The sequence below is a fragment of the Amblyraja radiata genome, chromosome 2 (genome assembly GCF_010909765.2).
Source record: "Amblyraja radiata isolate CabotCenter1 chromosome 2, sAmbRad1.1.pri, whole genome shotgun sequence".
Taxonomy (NCBI): domain Eukaryota; kingdom Metazoa; phylum Chordata; class Chondrichthyes; order Rajiformes; family Rajidae; genus Amblyraja; species Amblyraja radiata.
In genome coordinates, this window is record NC_045957.1 from 16,942,171 (window position 1) to 16,962,709 (window position 20,539).

The window sequence follows — 20,539 nt, forward strand, 5'->3', positions numbered from 1 at the left end:
TTTGATCTTATTTGATTGTGCACAGCGGGTTGATTGCATTCGTCACAGCAGAGTGGAACACGCGAGGGCTGCAATCTCCTACCCCAACCTACTAGAATAATAACATGCTGGAGAGATTGGGTGTTGTCAGCATATATATGGAAATTGACACATAGTTTTCAGATGTTACTGAGAAACACCACGGAAATAAAATATGGGAGGGGTGCGAAGGAACAAAGGGCAATCGTTAATAAACTAGTAAAATAGTAGGATTAAACGAGCTTACCAGTTTGAAGTTTGATCTTTATTTTATGAGGAGTTACGATGAGGGACTAAGTGAAGAAGCCCGTACAGCCGCACGTTCGTCAATCTTCAAAGCAGCGGTGTGAAATCAAAGATAATAGTGACTGAAGTATAATAGTAAGATGAAAGAAGACTAGAACTACCAGATGATCTTTATGAGGGTTGGGAGCGGAGGGCACATAGTCCCTCATCGTAACTCCTCATAAAATAAAGATCAAACTTCAAACCGGTAAGTTCTCGGTTTAATCTTACTATTTTACTTCGGAGTCACGTGAGTGACTATGTGAAGATTTCAAAGCTCTGTGATTTCATGCCATGAGAAACAAGTCTACACAACCACAACTGCCCCATTGACAAATGAGGGAAAACATTCATAATGCATACAGTCATGACATAGATTTAAACATGCTGATGCTGTTAAATAAAGTAATAACAATAGTCACATCTCTCATCCGGATGGAACCTATAACAGAACGTAAAATAAAGTTGATAAATACCCCTGGTCTGGCAACGGGTTATTATAAAATGTTTGAAAATTCATTTGTTTGACCACGCTGCAGCCGTTAGGATGTGGTCCAGTGGAGCGTAATTAACCCTTGCTGCTGCTGCTGTTATAGCAGCCCTGGTGGAGTGAGAACCGGATCCGTATCAACTCCTGCATAACTCAACTCCGTTTTTACACCTGGCAAGATCTGAACAGATACGTTCTTATAACGTTTTATGTAACTAACAATCATAGCTAGCTCAGAGTCTCGAAAGCTCTTGGTGACCTTGACGTATTGTTGTATATGTGTGCCCTCACATAACGAAAGGTCCCTGGATATGCCTTGACCTATTTTGAGACCTGACACCCCTACTGCTCTGCTTAAATAAATTAGAACATAAAATACTATACATATATTTGCAGATGTAATCATCCACTCCTGTCACAATTATGTAGCGAGGGACCTGTGGCGCTAAATCAGCGCCACGAGGATAACTATCTAATGAGATCCGGCCAAAGCTGAGAATGTAGCTGGAACCCCCTGGTGAAATAGTGTTAACACAATGTCAACCTCCCATACTGCATTGTACTTGTCCTGGGAAAACTTGTGTTAAAGATAACCTTTACTAACTCGATATCTGGGGTGAACCCAACAAAGTGGATCTCAGTTGCTGCAGTAAATCTGATGGAAAGCACCTTGGCACAGTTAATGACCCTATAACTCAATATTGTCAAAGACCATTTAAAATGAACTCCAATAGCTCAGAATCTGTACCATTTTTAATGTAACATGAGCATTAAACAAATGCTTCTCATCTCCTGAAGAAGCAAAGTATTGCTTTTTGGTACTATCCCAGCACTGCGAATACATACAAGAGTAGGTGTGACAAACCAAGCCGTAGGCAGTCTATTGAGAATCTGTAGAACATAAATTGATTTTATCATGCAACGGCTGATTTCCCGAGCCACAGGCTGAACCAGCAAGTTACGTTTAAAATAACCATATAAGGTTGCATTATTATTATTCCCGACAAAGCGGGAATCAAACTGCATAGGCCAATCCCACAGCTGGAACCTAAAGCGGACTCTTGATGACTTTATTTCAAGACCCGACTCATAAAGCAAAATGGAGGAAGACATAAAAGACCATTCCTCCTGTTGTAGCGAGAATGGTATCTTTCGCCACTGTTATGCCACACATTTTTGCAACCTGTGAATTAGCATGAAAACAACATATCTATATTCGGTGTTGCATTGATTCAGAATTTCATAAATACGGTGTGGTCCAACACCCATTCTGCATTGTCATTGACCTGTACTTGATGATACTCCAGTGGCAAATGAGATTATATACCTATTACAGAATTATTTTACTTGATTGCATCCCTGTGATTATCATATGCCACCATCATAGTGCATCGACATGATGTTGAGCATGCAGCTATGCATATTCGCTCAATCACTCTTTAACCCATAAAATGCACGTAGGGTCTATAGATAGTTGATACCAATAACTGAGGAGTTAATAACTCATGTAAATCTCCTTCACCTCCAACTGGAGATGACATTCACATTTTCCCACCTTAGGCCATTAGCATCATTTTGCAATATAATAACATATTTATTGATCAACTACTAGAGCAATGCTGAATACTGTTTGTCCATCATAGTGACTTTAGTAGCTTCAGCTGGTAATAGCAAAGGTGTGTTATCCATGACCTTCATGGCCCTTTATAGTTTGCCATTAAGCATGCTGTCATTTCTCCCACTTGCACAGCTGCATCACATCTATTACATTGCCAATTAGTCTAATGAATAGAAAGCTGTTTTATAATAACAAGGCTGTTCCATGTTTCTATTGACTCCAATCTGTTGCCCAGGGCAGAGTCACAGGCCAACTATCCATTTGATAACAACTTAATTTAACTGGATAGAGGAGAACAATTTATCAAGTAACTTGAGACTGAAACAGTGGATTTTAGCCAAATAAAGCGTCAAAATATCATCCAGGCAATACATAACAAGTGTTTTTGAACTCTCATAGTCCTTTGAATGATTTATTGTCATCATGCTGTTAAATTGCCTCATCATAGCAATGCCTCCAAATCTCTGATGATCACTGTACATGGAAAACCCTATGAAATCAGTTTAAACACCCTTCTTTCATAATGAACAGGTCACGCCTGCCATCATTTCGTGTCTGCCCTGAACGGCAACTCTGGCCCGGTTACCAATAATTCTCACATGTCCCAAGACAACTCTTGCCATAATTCTGACCCTGCCTTGAAAGACAATTCTGCCCATATCTCCGAGCCTATCTCGAAGGCAAACCTGGCTAAAATACTGAACCTGGCTCAACACAATTCTGGCCCAATTCCAACCTGCTTGGAATACTAGTAATGTCCAGTTTTACCTGGTTAAATGCCTATGAGTAGATGACAATGTCTTAATCATTTGTGTATTGTACAACCAAGTGTAAATTTTACCAACTTGTTTGTGGTCACTTAGTACTCTGGTCAGCTTTCATGCTGCTACCAGCTTCAGTGAACCGCTTACTGCCGATGAAGCCATGGGGTGCGCTATCACCAAAACTATGAATCCTTCCTCGTCGTTGACCTAATTGGTCCAACAGTTTATGCTTCGTCCTCCAGGTTTTGCCTGTGGAATAGGTCTTGCCTGAATAGAAGATTCAACGGGTGGCTCTAACGTCCCCTGATAGCGGTGTTCACTGCATTGTGTTGGGATGGTGACCATGCTGCCAGGAATGGTACCTCTGACACGTGCCCTTCATCCCTTGGGATATGCCCCACGGCTATACCCTCAGCGTCAGATTTACACTGACCCGGCATGCTCTCCTCCTCCATGAGGGAGGCATTAAGCAGCCCAAGGCGCTGCTGGCGTGGCCTAGAGCAATAAACCAGCGCTGCCATAAACTCGGCGTCAGATTACATACTGACCCGGCGGCTTCCATCCCTTGGGGTATGCTGTTCTGCAATACCTCCAACTTCAGGGTCAGAACAAAACTGCCCTGGTAAGTTCACCTCCTCCATGAGGGAGACATTATGCAGCCCTTATACAGGTGCTGCTGCCATACATTAAGCAGCCCTATTACAAGGCGCTGCTGGCGCAGCCTCTACCATAGGCCGGCACTGTCATAGATTCGGCATCCCCATTAAGCAGCCCTGTTACAAGGCGCTGCTAGTGCGGGCTCTCCCATATGCCCAACACTGCCAATAGACTCGACATCTCCTTGAAGCAGCCCTGTCCAAGGCGCTGCTGGCGGGTCTCTCCCATAGTCCCGCACTGACACAACTCCTGCTGTTGGAGTGTATCTAGATGGAGCCTCCTCTCCATTAGGGGCTCCATCCTGGCCAACCTCCAAATTCTCTCATTACCGGAAGGGAACCCTCCCGGCACCAGGGCTGACCATTTTGGTCGGTTTACCCCATATCTTGGGGACCTCTGTGGTCTGGGCACCGCATTGCTGCTGGATTTCCCCTCCCCGGGAATCCCAGCATGCATATGTATGTCAGGACTTTCATATGATGAAAGACTGGATAGACTCGGCTTGCACTCGCTAGAATTTAGAAAATTGAGGGGGGATCTTATAGAAACTTACAAAATTCTTAAGGGGTTGGACAGGCTAGATGCAGGAAGTTTGTTCCCGATGTTGGGGAAGTCCAGAACAAGGGGTCACAGTTTAAGGATAAGGGGGAAATCTTTTAGGACCGAGATGAGAAAAACATTTTTCACACAGAGAGTGGTGAATCTCTGGAATTCTCTGCCACAGAAGGTAGTTGAGGCCAGTCATTGGCTATATTTAAGAGGGAGTTAGATGTGGCCCTTGTGGCTAAAGGTATCAGGGGGTATGGAGAGAAGGCAGGTACAGGATACTGAGTTGGATGATCAGCCATGATCATATTGAATGGCGGTGCAGGCTCGAAGGGCCGAATGGCCTACTCCTGCACCTATTTTCTATGTTTCTATGTATTACCAGAGGGAAAACCCCCTACCGGCACCAGGGCTGACTGTTGCGGTCCATTTAACCCCTATCCTGGGGACCCCTGCGGTCTGAGAGCCGCATTACTACTGGATTTCCCCTACCCGGGAACCCCAGCATCTATATCTGTATTGGGGGGAAAACCCCTTCCGACACCCGGTCTGCTGGCTGTCCCCTCCCCGGGAACCCCAACATCTATATTCATATCGAGGGAAAACCCTCCCAGCACCTGGTCTACTGGAGGTCCCCTCCCCGGGAACCCCAGCGTGTACCTGCCTATCGGAGGGAAACCCTCCCGGCACCCGGAGCGCCTGGAAGTCACTGACCACCCCGTCAGCGACTGACCTCGCGAAACCCGACATTCCCCAGCTATCCGCTTCCGCGGCGAGAACCGGGGTTTCCCCACAGCCCATAGCTGGTTCCCTCATCGGTCCTCGCAAATCATCCAGCAGGAAGCCTCTGGAACAAGAGGTTCCTGCAAGGAAACAAAACAGGTAAGAAATACAAACGAGCTTCTGCTGCTCAAACCGGTCGCCTGCTCCAATGCGTCTGACGTAATGACGCACGTGCGGTTGTACGGGGTTCTTCACGTAGTCACACACATGAGGTTGAAAGGGTAACAAGGCATCTGTTTAGCTTCCATAGGGGTTGGATTGTGCTTTGTGTCTGTCGGAGGTGCATGATTTATCAGTGGTTCAATGGTTCTTTATTTTCACTTATGCATTGCCCAGTGAAATTCTTTTTGCATAGCTCACACATGCACAAGAGATTAATATGTTAATTACAGGAACTGTGCTTTACATTGTACAAAAGTCATGACTACCCAGTTCCGCATGCAACAGGGTACAAAGGGAAGCATACTTAATATGTTAATAATTTGACACTGGATCGCCTCTTATTCGGTCTTGGCCTAATGGAGTACAAAGGTAATGTCAATGAAGGTGTTAATGGCGAGTCTGCGAGAACCGGGATATAGTGGAACCGACAGTTAGTATGTTGTGATAGATACTGACTGGCGTCTTTTGGACAATGGAGTACAAGGGATGCAGCAGAGTATAAAGGCAATGGAAATCAATATGTTAATGACAGACGCTAGCTGGTAACTTGAACTAATGTATTAATAAACACCTCCAACGTGAAAGACGTTCTTTGGTCTGCCCGAGCGTTGTTGACCACCCAGCAGAGCGAGATGTCCGTCGGGGAATGCTGCCGACTGGCCCGCTACAGATTGCAGGAGTACGTGCTGAGGAAAGCACTGAAACTCCATGCAGCCAACGACAAGGCTCGGTGGGGGAGGACTACAGTCTAGAGTCCTTCCGCAGCTGGACATGGGGGGCAAGGTGTGATGGAGATGCCCCTCAAAATAAGGGAAGGGATTCCATGCCAGTGGGTCACATGAGTGGCAAGGGTGGGGGATAAATTTGTGAAATTTGTGTAAGCAGTGTTGAATGTCGGGTGGAGTTTTGTAAGGATCATGTATTGTATATATTTATTTCTCGATTAAAGTATATTTTGAAATTTAAAAAAATAAACACTTTCAACAGTTGTTGGGACTCCCACACTTGACAACTTATTTTACAGGATTAATGCAGAATTAATAAGAAGATACTGTTCCTTCTAACTAATTCTCCTCACACTGCTGACTCAGCATATGTGTAGATCGGCTATTGCATGCTAGCCAATCATAGCGCTTGTTAGTAGAAGCCCCGCCTTATACATGCTTTACAATATCAGAACTCGCAGGCTGTAGATGTAGCAGCTGGAAATGTAACGTACTGCAGATCCTGAGCTGTAAGTGCTTAATAAAATATGTTGTATCTTTACATGTGTTTGAGTCCTAGCAGTTACAATATGTATTTAGATGAGCTCTGAGAGTTCGACTGGCCCCAGCAGATGCCCCAGGCTGCTGCGGCAGGTCCTCAGCTGGTGGAAGAGCGCATCAAGTTCAAGTTCACATTTATTGTCACATGCACCAATTAAGGTACAGTGAAATGAGTTACCCTGCAGCCATACAATCAAAAAGAGCACAATACACAATAAAATTTAACATAAACATCCACCACAGTGGAATCAACATTCTTTACTGTGATGGAAGGCAATAACGTTCAGTCAATCTTCCTCCTTTGTTCACCGTGGTCGGGGCTATGAACTCTCCATAGTCGCCACTATGGATGGCCCGATGTACAAGCCCTCTCGTCGGGATGATCGAAACTCCGACGTCGGGACGGATCGGAACACACACTCCGGTTTGGAGTTCCCAAATCGGCCACTATTTTACTGGGGACCATGGCTTCACAATGTAATTAGTGAAGCACAACTTGGTTGTGCCTTACCAGGATGATCCACTGTCAACCAGGATCTTGTTGTTCAAGCAAGCCATCGTAGTAAGTGGCCATTCTTGGTAACACAGTGCAGGACAAAATATCAGCATGTGGACCTAGAGCTGCTTGAGGTGGATTCTCACAGTGCCCTCTGCTTCCTTCATTGTCAATAGGCAGCCTACCACCATCTTTGCTACAACCACTGTGGGAGAACAGTGTTGGGGCAGTAGGAGAGACAAAGGCATTTGAAGAATCACAAAGGGTGATTAGACAATTATGTAGATAGACACAAAATGCTGGAGTAACTCAGAGGGACAGGCAGCATCTCTGGATAGAAAGAATGGATGACATTTTGAATTGAGATGCTCCTTCAGACTGAGAGTCAGAGGAGAGGGAAATGAGAGATACGGAAAAGTAAGGTGTGGAAACAAGAGATTAATGGGGAATGAAGACCAAGGAAGATGTGGAATAGATCAAATCAAATCAAATCAAATCAAATCAACCTTTATTGTCATCTTGCAAAGCAACAATTGTACAGTGCAAAATGAGAAGGCGTTTCCTAGGGGATACCGGAGCATCGCACATAAAACTCAAACATTTCACACATAATAAAAACAATAAAAACAATCCAGTCCCTGATAAAACAGTACGAATAGTTAAAAGTGCAGGTAAAAACAGCAACATGAAAATACAGTAAAAAAACAGTCATAAAATGTCCAGGGCAGCTGATTTAAGTGACCAGTGCCAGAGTTATTAAATTGTCAGTGCAAAAAAGCAGCAGAATCAGGTGACTGTGAGTACAGAGTGACTGTTTAGCAGCCTCACAGCCTGTGGAAGGAAGCTGTTTAGCAGTCTTGTAGTCCGGGCTTTGATGCTACGGTATCTCTTGCCTGATGGCAGGAGATCCAGATGTGTGTGGAGGGCGTGCAGTGTGTCCTTAACTATTCTCAGTGCTTTTTTCAGGCAGCGGCTCTGGAACAGTTCTTGTACCGAGGGTAGGGAGACGCCAATGATCCTCTCTGCTCTCCTCACTACCGTCTGAAGAGACTTCCTGTCTGAGCAGTTACAGTTTGAGTACCACATATTCATGCACTACGTGAGTACAGACTCCACCGTGCCCCTGTAAAAAGTCCTGAGGATGTTGGTGGGGAGTGAGGCCTGTTTGAGTTTCCTCAGGTAGTGCAGTCACTGATGGGCCCATTTGACAATCCCAGTGTTGTTCCTGGACCAGGTGAGTGTCTGTAATTTGCACTCCGAGGAACTTTATGCTCTCCACTTTCTCCACCGTGGTGCCACTGATGTTGAGGGGTATGTGTTTGGGCTGCGACCTCCTGAAGTCGGCAATCATCTCCTTTGTTTTGTCAACGTTTAATTCTAAATTGTTGTTGCCGCACCAGTCCACTAGTTGTTTCACTTCCTCCCTGTACATTGTTTCATCATCTCCAATGACGAGTCCCACCACTGTGGTGTCATCTGTAAATTTTATAATCCTGTTGTCCCTGAATCTAGCAGCACAGTCATGTGTGAGCAGTGTGAACAACAGCGGGCTGAGCACACAGCCTTGAGGGGAGCCGGTGCTCAGCGTGATCGAGCCTGAGGTGTTCTTGCCAACACGGACTGACTGCAATCTCTCTTTCAGAAAGTCCAGGATCCAGTGACACAGGGTGGTGTTGAGGCCCAGCAGGGTTAGTTTCTCCACAAGTCTCTGTGGGATGATGGTGTTAAAAGCTGAGCTGAAGTCAATGTACAGGATTCTGGCGTAGGTGTTTTTGTTTTCCAGATGAGTGAGTACTGTGTGCAGTGTAGTAGAGATGGCATCTTCTGTAGAACGGTTGGGGCAATAGGCGAACTGGAGGGGGTCTAACGATGAGGGGAGGCTGGCAGTAATGTGAGGTTTAACCAGGCGTTTAAAGCACTTCATTACTATGGGGGTCAGGGCGACTGGGCGGTAATCATTTAGGCAGGCCACAACTGATTTCTTTGCTATTGGGATTATTGTGGAAGTTTTGAGGCATGTGGGGACAATGGCTTGACTAAGGGAGATGTTGAAGATGTCTGTTAGCACATCTGCTAACTCATCAGCACATTCCTTGAGCACACGTCCTGGGATGTTGTCGGGTCCAACTGCTTTCCACGGGTTGACCTTGGACAGGGTTCTCCGTGTCTCCATTGAGTCTATGATAAGGACTGGCTGGTCAGTTTGTGAGCAGGGGCTGGCTCTCCCCTTGGGTGTGGTGTTACCTGCATCAAAACGTGCAAAGAAATTGTTCAGTTTATCTGGAAGAGAAGTGTCGGTGTCAGTTACCTGCTGCCTTGCCTTGTACCCCGTCAGTGTTTGGATTCCCTTCCACATCCTCCTGGTGCCTCCTGTGTCACAGAGGTGTCCCTGGATTTTCTCTGCATAGGCACGTTTCGCTGCCTTGATTCCTTTTTCCAGTGCAGTCCTGGTAGATCGACGAGCGGCTGTGTTACCGGCTCTGTAGGCTGCATCACGGGCCCTCCGAAACGTCACCGATTTCATTCCTTTTATCCCGATATGCTGCCTGTCCCACTGAGTTACTCCAGCATTTTGTGTCTTTCTTCAGTGTAAACCTGCATCTGCAGTTACTTCCTGGAAAATTATGTAACTTTGGTGATGACTGTTTGCAAAAATGTGGTTTGCACTCCCCCTGGAGGATGGGGAAGTCTATGCTATCTTTTGAGCCATGTGTCCACACTGTCTTTATTCAATTAGTACCACGTGAGCCTCTCAAGTGGAGATTCTTACACAACATATGACATAATGCACAGAAAACACCTGTTGGATAGGACTTTCTACCCAGAAACTTTCTCCTGGTTTCAGAGTATCAATGCTTTAGGCAACTGCTAGGTAATACAGCGGACTCAAGTAGCAATCTCACATCATGGGAACAAGAAATTCTGTATAAGACTGAGCATCTCATATGTCTACAAATTTATATTTGCCATTACATTGGTTGCTTTGGCCTGGTTTGTACATATAGTGCAGCAAGGAAATTAAACGCTTGGTGTTGTCTCAGCTGTTCCACTGCTCTACTATGGAACAAGATATATCTGTAAACTTTCCAAAACATGCTCAATCACCCCTGGGATACAGATGCACAAAGTCCCTTGTCCTGTGTGTGGAAACACTCAAGGGAAACACTCTGTATGTTAATCGTGGCAGCATTACAAACAATCTTGATAATAACAGTGGAAAGGTTCTGCCAACAGCCACCAAAAATGAATGGCTGCTCATGCCTGCAGTGATTAGTTTAATAAATTGCTTTGAAGCTGTTCACTTATCACATAATATATCACGTGAGGCTTGAAACTGTTTCACCGGAAGCGTCTTTCATACAAGCCCACTGCATGTTAACAGAATTCCCTTCTTTCAATTTTTTTCTGACAGCATTCTTTCTGCTGCTAGCAAAGTAAATAAATACAGTGTTTTAAGCCAATGAATCACCCCTCGATGAAATTCACATTATTTGATATGGCACTGTTTTCAAAAGCAGAATTATGCCACTATTTTGTGTTATTAATGCGTGGAAGTAAAGATGAAGTTCTATTCCTGTTTTGGAAATGCCAGTTGCCAAAAGTAAAGGATGTCTGCGCATTTATCATGAACCAAGGCAGCTCACAGGATCATTGTTGAATAACATGTTACACTGACTCACACAGGGGATATTATAGAAACTTAGAAACATAGAAAAATAGGTGCAGGAGTACGCCGAATGACCCTGCGAGCGAGCACCGCCATTCAATATGATCATGGCTGATCATCTAAAATCAGTACCCCATTCCTGTTTTTTCCCCATATCCCTTGATTCCTATAGCCTTAAGAGCTAAATCTAACTCCCTCTTGAACACATCAAGTGAATTGGCCTCCACTGCCTTCTGCGGTAGAGAATTCCACAGATTCAGAACTCCCTGGGTGAAAAAGTTTTTTCCTCATCTCAGTCCTAAATGGCCTACCCCTTATTCCGAAACTGTGACCCCTGGTTCTCGACTCCACCAACTTCGGGAACATTTTTCCTGCATCTAGCCTGTCCAATCCTTTAAGAATTTTACATGTTTCTATAACATTCTATGATAAGGAAGGGAAAACGACTCTATGAAGAAGCAGATTTAAAGGATCATTGGAAAGAAGCAGAACGTGGAAAGGTAAAGAGATTTAGAATTCCAGAGCTCAGGCACTAAATAAATAGAAACATAGAAAATATGTGTAGGACTAGGCCATTCAGCCCTTCGAGCCAGCGCCATCCAATACGATCATGGCTGATCATCTAAAATTCGTACCCCGTTCTGGCTTTTTCCCCATATCCCTTGATTCCCTTTAAGATTTGAGAGGTAAATCTACCTCTCTCTTGAAAATGAAGGGCTAAAGCAATGAAAACTGGAATCTTGCACATGCCAGAATTGAATCCATAATGATTTTGTAAGACTGTAAATTGCTGAGATAAAGAAGGACAAAGCAATGGAGTGATTCATAACAAGGACAAAACAATTAAAATCAATGCTTTGCTGGACCAGGAACCAATGTAATTATTGAACATTGGTTGAGTCAGACTTTGTGAAAGTCCAAAGATAGACCACTGAGATTTGCATGAGCTCAAGTTTAAGTGGGATGCAAGATCAAAGGTCAGTCCACAGAGTAATGGGGCATAATGGGGTGTCAGCAGCAAATGAATGGTTAGTAGCATGGTCAGAAATGGGTAACATTACACAAATAGGATTAAGAGAGAGAGAGAGCGAGAGCGAGAGTGAGAGCGAGAGCGAGAGCGAGAGCGAGAGCGAGAGCGAGAGAGAGAGAGAGAGAGAGAGAGAGAGAGAGAGTTGATATTAATACTGTTGATATTGATTATTAATATAGTTATTATTACTAGGTGGCAGTATGAGTCTGCCTTACCATGGCATACAAAACTGTACCTAACATTCCCCAACTATAGAAAAAACTAGTGTTTTTGCACCTGTCCCACAAAATAGGTTTTATTTAAACTAAAAAAGAAGAGAATATAAAGACAAAATAAATGAGTTCATTCCATATAGGCTGCTGGAATATCCAGGGTCTCTACTCTTCAACCTTCGGGATGAAGACTGGGAACCCTGAGTTCCTAAAGTCTATAGAAGACACTGATATACTGATATTAACAGAAACATGGTATCGAAAGGATACGTTCATTCACTGTCCCTCAGGGTACCATGAAGTCATGGTGCCCTCAGTAAAAACTACTGATATACATAAGGGCAGAACCTCCGGGGGGGTCTTGGTGTGGTACAAAGAAGAACTAGACAGTCACATTACATCAATAAAACAGGGGAAATCACATATAGATAGATAGATAGATATAATTTAATTGCCACACAACCAAGGTCGGTGGAATTTGGGTTGCCAGCAGCGGTACAGTAATAAAGAACACAACCACAATAAAAATTTTACACAAACATCCACCACAGCATTCATCACTGTGGTGGAAGGCACAGAGCTTGGCCAGTCCTCCTCCATTTCCCCCCGTGGTCGGGACCACCACCCTCCACAGCCGTATGGTAAGGGACAAAGTCAAAGTCAAGGTGAGTCCAGGATCGGCTCTTCCCAACCAGAGACCGCGGCTTCAGGCTGGTATAGGCCGCAGGCCGGCGGTCAAAGTTTTAAAGTACCTGCCGTATGGTTGAAACTAGATAAAAGAATTGGGATAATTGGAAAAGATATATATCTATGTGCCGCCTACATACCCCCAACAGAATCGCCATATTTTGAAGAGGATATATTTGAAACTCTCCACAGGAAAATCAATCATTTCCAGGCCCAGGGAAATGTGCTACTATGTGGAGACCTGAATGCAAGGACCGGATATGAACCCGATTCCATAGACCCACAGGGCAACAGCCATGTGTTCGGTCAAGCCCCCTTGTATGTCACATCAACTATCATTAACCGAAACAACCTTGACTGTGAAATAAATAAAAGTGGTAGAGAGGTAGTGCATCTCTGTCGAGCCTTGGGCCTGTACATAGTTAATGGTAGGCTCAGATGGGACTCGCTGGGAAGGTTTACATATTCCTCAGTGCATTCACTGTTAGGCAGCAGTCCCCTCTTTCAGACCATAGTCAAATCAACGTGTACCTAAAATTTCCTGTTCAAACTAAAGACGTAAAAAAGAAACCCAGTAAGCTGTATAAACTAAATCAGACTTACAAATGGGTTTCAGATAGTGGAGATAAATTCATCATGGCCCTGAACTCACCCGATCTCACAAATAAAATACTGAAATTCAAGACAAACCCATATGAGACTACTAGAGATGGTGTAAACATGGCTATAAATGACATTAATATGATCTTTCACAAGGCAGCCATCAAAGCTGACCTTGTGAAACAGAAGAGAAAAATTATCAAAAAACACAACCATGAAAAATGGTTCGACCATGAGTGTAAAAGTGTCAGAAAAGACCTGAGGAAAATATCGAACCAAAAACACCGTCAACCAAACAACCCAGACTTACGTATTAGATATAATGAAACTCTTAAAAGGTATAAACACACGATTAGGAACAAAAGACAAAACTACACTCACAAGAGACTTGAAGAAATTGAAAATTCCATAAATCAAAACCAATTTTGGGATATGTGGAATAACCTGAGCACAACAAAACTACAAACACTACCAATTCAAGACGGTGATTTCTGGAGAGCACACTTCAAAAATCTATATAAGGACATCCCAATAAATAAAATAAACTCAAATTATTCCCATATCAAAGTAAAATTCCAAACACTAGAAATAGTAATTAAAGATTATCAAAACCCTCTTGATTCCCCAATTACCTTGGAAGAACTGACCATAAAAATAAAATCTCTCCACTCAAAGAAAGCCTGTGGTCCAGACAGCATCAAAAATGAAATGCTCAAGTACAGCACTCCGGAGATGCAGGACATAGTGCTTAGGCTGTTCAACATCATACTACGATCAGGTTATTTCCCTGATATTTGGTGCCAAGGTCTTATTTCACCCATTTATAAGAATGGAAACAAATTAGACCCAAATAATTATCGTGGCATCTGTGTCAGTAGCTGCCTAGGGAAGTTATTCTGCAGTATCATAAACAACAGAATGCAGGATTTCCTTAACAAACACAACATTCTCAGTAAAAACCTGATCCTGTAGGGGGCGCTCCTCTGTGTGCAGCCTTGTCAGCAGCGCGTCAGTTTTTCCAGAATTTTTTTATTTTTTAGTATGTTTTAAAGTGTGTATTTTGTGTTTCTTCGTGTGTTTTGTGTGGGGGGTGGTGTGGGGGGGTGAGGGGGAAACCGCTTCGGTCGCCTCCTCCATGGCGAGGCGACTTTTTCCAGGTCGCCTCCCCCGTGGCCTAACATCAAGGATCGACGCGGCCTTTCCCGGAGACACGCCCGGGGCTTCAGCGGCGGACACAGCGTGGACTCTCGGCGTGGAGCGGGCGACCCTCGCTGGGGCTCGCTGGAGGGGAGCGCTCCGTTTCGCTGGCCCGGGGCAGCCGGCAGCCTGAAGTCGCAGCCTGAAGCCGCGGTCTACAGAGCTCCAGCTGGTGCGGCGTCTACAGCCCGGGATCTCACGTTGGGGACCCGGGGGAAGAAGAAGCCATCACTGCCGGCCCGCGGCCAACTTCTACCGCGGGGCCGGCATGGACTTACCATCACCCCTGGAGGGGAGCTTCGACCGCCGGGCCCTGCAGTCTACGGTGCTTCTGGCTGCGGCGGGGACTTTAAATCTCGACCGCCGGCCTGCAGCCTACAACAATCTAAAGCCGCGGTCTCCGGTGAGGAAGAGCCGATCCTGGACTGACTGGACTCTGGTCCTGTACACGGGGGGGAAATGGAGGAGGACTGGCCACATTTTTGTGCCTTCCACCACAGTGATGAATGCTGTGGTGGATGTTTGTGTTACAGTTTTATTGTGTGTTATTTATTATTGTACTGCTGCTGACAACCCAAATTTCCACCAACCCTGGTTGTGTGGCAATAAATTATATCTATCTATCTATCTATCTATCTATCTATCTATCTATCTATCTATCTATCTATCTATCTATCTATCTATCTATCTATCTATCTATCTATCTATCTATCTATCTATCTATCTATCTATCTATCTATCTATCTATCTATCTATCTATCTATCTATCTATCTATCTATCTATCTATCTATCTATCTATCTATCTATCTATCTATCTATCTATCTACCAACCAACCAAATCGGCTTCCTCCCAAAACACAGTACCACTGACCACATTTATACCCTCCACATCCTCATTGAAAAACATGTACACCAAATGAAAAATGGGAAAATAATCGCCTGTTTTATTGACTTTGAGAAAGCATTTGACTCTATTTGGCATGAAGGACTCTATTACAAACTCCTCGGCTGTGGTATAGGAGGAAAGGTATATGACCTTATCAAATCAATGTACCTGAATAATAAATGTGGCGGTAAAATTGGGGACAAACGCACTGATCTCTTTGCCCAGAGAAGAGGCGTCCGGCAAGGCTGCAATCTGAGCCCAACACTGTTTAATGTATATATCAACGATTTGGCAGTAAAGTTGGACCAGAGCACAGCGCCGGGCCTCTGTCTTCTGGACAGAGAGGTAAAATCCCTGTTTTATGCGGATGACTTGCTTCTGCTGTCCCCCACAGAACAGGGACTGCAGCAACAGTTGGACCTACTTGATGTGTACTGCCAAAATTGGGCCCTGGCAGTAAATCTAAAGAAATCCAACATCATGATTTTTCAGAAAAGACCCAGATGCCAGGAAGATAAACATAAATCTGGCTTAAAATATTTGACAGTGTAATCCAGCCTATTGCGCTTAATGGTTGTGAAGTATGGGGTCCGCTCAGTCACCATAGTTATAGTAAATGGGAAAAACATACAACGGAGGCCCTGCATGCGGAATTTTGTCGGAATACCCTCCGTATCCAAAGGAAAACACCAACAAACGTCTGTAGGGCGGAACTAGGCAGATACCCACTGATAATAAATATCCAGAAAAGAGCACTAAATTTTTGGAATCACCTTAAATCTAGCCCCCCAGATACCCTCCAGTTTAAAGCCCTTCAAACACAAGAGGGGAGCCCAGAAAAGAGTTCCATGTGTCAGTTGGTACTGAGACTAACTACCCTATTCAGTTAAACCCTATCCAGTTAAATCCTGACCGGCCCCAGATCAATACTGGCCCCCAATCACAAATTAGAGTGAACCAAATTATCAAACAATGTAAAGAAACGTACTTGGAACATTGGGATAAAGAAACCAAAAACCAAAGCAGATTAGAATGTTACCGTTCCCTAAAAAGAGACTATAAATTGGCAGACTATCTCTCAACTGTTAGAGACATAAAGCAGAGACAGACCCTCACCAAATACAGGTTAAGTGACCACTATTTGGCAGTTGAAAAAGGAAGACAGAAGAGATTCTGGCAACCAAGAGAAAACAGAATATGTGGCCACTGTTTGACAGATGAGGTTGAAACAGAGGTGCACTTCCTCCTAAAATGCAATAAATTTGACAAAACAAGGAAAGCATACTTTGACAAACTCAGTGTGGCAACCCCTGATTTTAAAGAACTAGATGATACATCAAAACTAAGAATAATCCTTGGCCAAGGAAATACGGCACATCTTGGTGCACAATACGTAACAGCATGCCATAACCTGAGAGACGGTGAATGACCAACATGCACATATGTACGCACACACTAATCGACATTAACTAACACTAAGAAATGAATATTGAATTGCTAAACTTGCTATTGTGTTGTACTGCTTACAGCTACAAGAACGTGTAGCAATCAATAATGGGCCATCGGCCTATTGCAAGTTTATGTACAGGGAGAGAGAGGGAGAGAGAGGGAGGGAGAGAGAAGGGGGGAGGGGGAGAGAGGAGTTTTATGCTTTTGTTTTCTTCTGTCTCTCTTTTCTTGTCTCTTTTTTCTCTCTCTCGCTTTGTTCTCTCTTTTTCTCTTTTTTCTTCTTCTCTTTTTGCTTCCTCTTTTCTCGTCTCTTTCTCTCTTTCTTCTCTTTTGTCTCTCTCTTTCTTCCTATTCTCTGTTCTCCTCTTCCTTCTTTTCTCTCTCTTTCCCTCTCTCTCTCTCCTCCTCTCTCTCTCTCTTTCCCTCTCTCCTCCTCTCTCTCCCTCTCTCTCTCTCTCTCTCTCTCTCTCTCTCTCTCTCTCTCTCTCTCTCTCCGCTGTTCGCTCGCTCTTTTTGTGGCTGACGGAACAGTTTCCGAGGGCTAGTATGGACATTGTGGGCCGAATGGATCCTTTGGCTGGTGGTTCAGTCACTCAAGCCTGTTGTGCTGGCAGCTCACTCACGGCTGGTGGGCTGGCAGTTGACTCACGGCCATTCTTTGAAATTCCATTTCAAGCAGGGTGCAAGGCCACCAAATTCACGTGCAGTTTCATACCATTTCAAGCAGGGTGCAAAGCCACTAAAGACAGCGAGTCGTGACCTCTCCCTCCTCCATCTTGCAGAGATTGGGCCACACTTCTTGGTTTTATAGTCCCTCCCCCCTCCCACCAGAAGGTGCGTGGCCTTCATAGCGTGATTGACAGGATAGAGAATCTCAACATTTTTTAAACACTAATAACTCTTTTATTTTTAATCAATGGGAAATATCCTCGGCACCTGATCCTCGGCAACTTTAATTAGGCAAGGCAACTTTAATTTGGCAAGGCAAATTTAATTAGGCAAGGCAACTTTAATTTGGCAAGGCAACTTTAATTTGGCAAGGCAACTTTAATTAGGCAAGGCAACTTTAATTAGGCAACACAGCTTTAGCATTTCCAAACCATAGGCAACACAGCTTTAGCATTTCTAAACCAAAAGCAACACAGCTTTAGCATTTCCAAACCAAAGGCAACACAGCTTTAGCATTTCCAAACCAAAGGCAACACAGCTTTAGCATTTCCAAACCAAAGGCAACACAGCTTTAGCATTTCCAAACCAAAGGCAACACAGCTTTAGCATTTCCAAACCAAAGGCAACCAGCTTTCGCATTTACAAACTATATTTTCAAACCACATTTAGGGCACTGACAGGTCAGTAAAACCACTCACAGTTTAGTAGACATGTGTTCAGTGTTATTCACAGCTCAGACTGAGAGACATGACCCTCTCGCTCCCCCATCTTGCAGAGACTGATTGAGGCACTCAACACTTCTGGGTTTTATAGTCCCTCCGGCAGGGGCATGGCCTTCAGGAGAGAGAATCTCAACATTTTTTAACCACTAATAACTCTTTTATTTTTAATCGATGGGAAAAATCCTCTTGTCCTGCGCAGCAGAGGGGGACTCTGAGTAAGATGGCCAAATATCACAGCCATAAGTGGCAGCGTTGTTTCTAAAATCAATATACAGAACAACAGGAAGTGGTCAAGATCAGACTTTTAGTAATATAGATTGTGTAGGAAAGAACTGCAGATAGACACAAAATGCTGGAGTAACTCAGCGGGTTAGACAGCATCTCTGGAAAAAAGGAATAGGTGATGTTTTGGGTCAAGACCCTTCTTCAGACTGAAAGTCAGGGGGGACGCACTGAGTTACTCCAGCTTCTTATGTCACTCCATCAATATTATTGGGTCAACACTTCACACATCTTCACTTATCTCTTTAACGATTGCTCTTCCTAGCACCACAATTATTTTCATAATGAAAACTCCTCAACCTTGCTGATATCATGGATGTTATCTGTTCTTTCCTCCCTTACCTCTTTCCCCATATTCTAGACTTCTAATATTTCCCAAACTTTATGAAAAGTAATTGCTCTGAAATGTGAACTCTGGTCATTCTCCACAGCTCGTGCCTGATCTGTGGAGATTTTCCAGCATATTCCCTTTATACTTAATATTTCTAAATTATACATTTTTGCCATTTTACTGGATTCATTAAACAATTAAAAATAGGCAATTGCATTCATCCGGTGGGCAGATATTTCACGCGTTTGTGTTAAATGGTCATCCTCTGATGTCAATTGTAATTTCTAGATATGTACGATATGTATAGGAAATGCCTTGAATTTTTGAATATATATAACAATGTTCGTCTCTGTTCGAAAAACATGTTATGTTGTACATTTTACTTATTCTGATTATATTCTATCCTTCTAAGGCTTCCAAGTACTAAATAAGGCAGTAGGGGGAGCTCTGGGAACTTATGTGAGCACTGAGCACCATGTGAGGCATGGGTAATATAAAGATAGTAGGTTTTTTAAATCTCCAACTAAGAGCAAAATGGAACGATGAGTCGAAAGGGGAGGGTAGTGTCTTGTGTTCTGTGTCTTGTGTCTACTGTTTGTGGGTAAGTGTGTCTGTTTAGTGTTCAGCCATGAGCGAATGGCGGTGCGGGCTCGACGGACCTGGTGGTCTACTCTCGCACCTACTTTCTATGTTTCTATGTTTCTATGATGAGAATTCCTTGTTCCTTTCTCCAGAGATGCTGTCAGACCCGCTGAGTTACTCCAGCATTTTGTGTCTATCTGCAGTTCTTTCCTATACAATCTATATTACTAAAAGTCTGCTGCTCAGTGGCTTTAATATAAAGAGGCTATTTCTGGGCTGTCTGCCCACACACTGGTTTCATAAATTCATGTCATAAGAGCAGAATTAAGCCATTCGAGTCTACTCCGCCATTCAATCATAGCTGATCTATCTTTCCCTCAATCCAAATTCTCCTGCCTTCTCCCTGTAACCTTTGACACCCTTACTAATTAAAACCTGGCATCACCATTTTAAAATTACCCAATGACTTGGCCACAATTGTCTGTGCCAATGAATTGCACAGATTCACCTCCCTCTGGCAAAGGAAATTCCTCCACATCTCCTTTCTAAATGTATGTCCTTTTATTCTGAGGCTGTGACCTCTGGTCCTAGACTCTCCCACTAGTGGAAACATCCTCTCCACATCCACTCCATCCAGGCCTTTCACCGTTCGGTAACTTTCAATGAGGTCCCCCTCTCATTCTCCTAAACTCCAGCAAGTACAGGACCAGAGCTGTCAAACACTCATCATTCATAAACACAATCATCCCTGGGATCATTCTTGTAACCCTCCACTGGATCCTCTCCAATGCCAGTATGTCCTTCCTCAGATATGGGGCCAAAAACTGATCATAATACTCCAAATGCGGCCTGTTCGATAAAGTCGTCGCAAAAGGGAAGCTAACATTACATTTGCCTTCTTTACCACTGATTTAACATGCAAATTAACCTTCTGGGAATCCTGCACCTGCATTCCAAAGTCCATTCGCACCTTTGATTTCGGACTTGTTTCCCAATTTAGAAAATAATGTATGCCTTTACTCCTACTCCCAAAGTGCATGACTCCACACTTTGCTATGCTGTATTCCATCTGCCATTTCTCTGCCCACTCTCCCAACCTGTCCAGGTCCCTCTGCAGAGTCCCCACACTACCTGCCCCTC

General features: G+C 44.0%; 1 long non-coding RNA gene across 1 annotated transcript; it reads right to left on the minus strand.

The window, feature by feature from the left end:
- Positions 1–4,140: 4,140 nt before the first annotated feature.
- On the minus strand, positions 4,141–20,515 carry LOC116986635. Its single transcript, XR_004415540.1, has 3 exons — positions 20,384–20,515; positions 8,192–8,194; positions 4,141–4,153 (listed from the first exon to the last, which is right to left on the minus strand). It is a non-coding gene; the product is annotated as an uncharacterized LOC116986635 (long non-coding RNA).
- Positions 20,516–20,539: the final 24 nt, after the last annotated feature.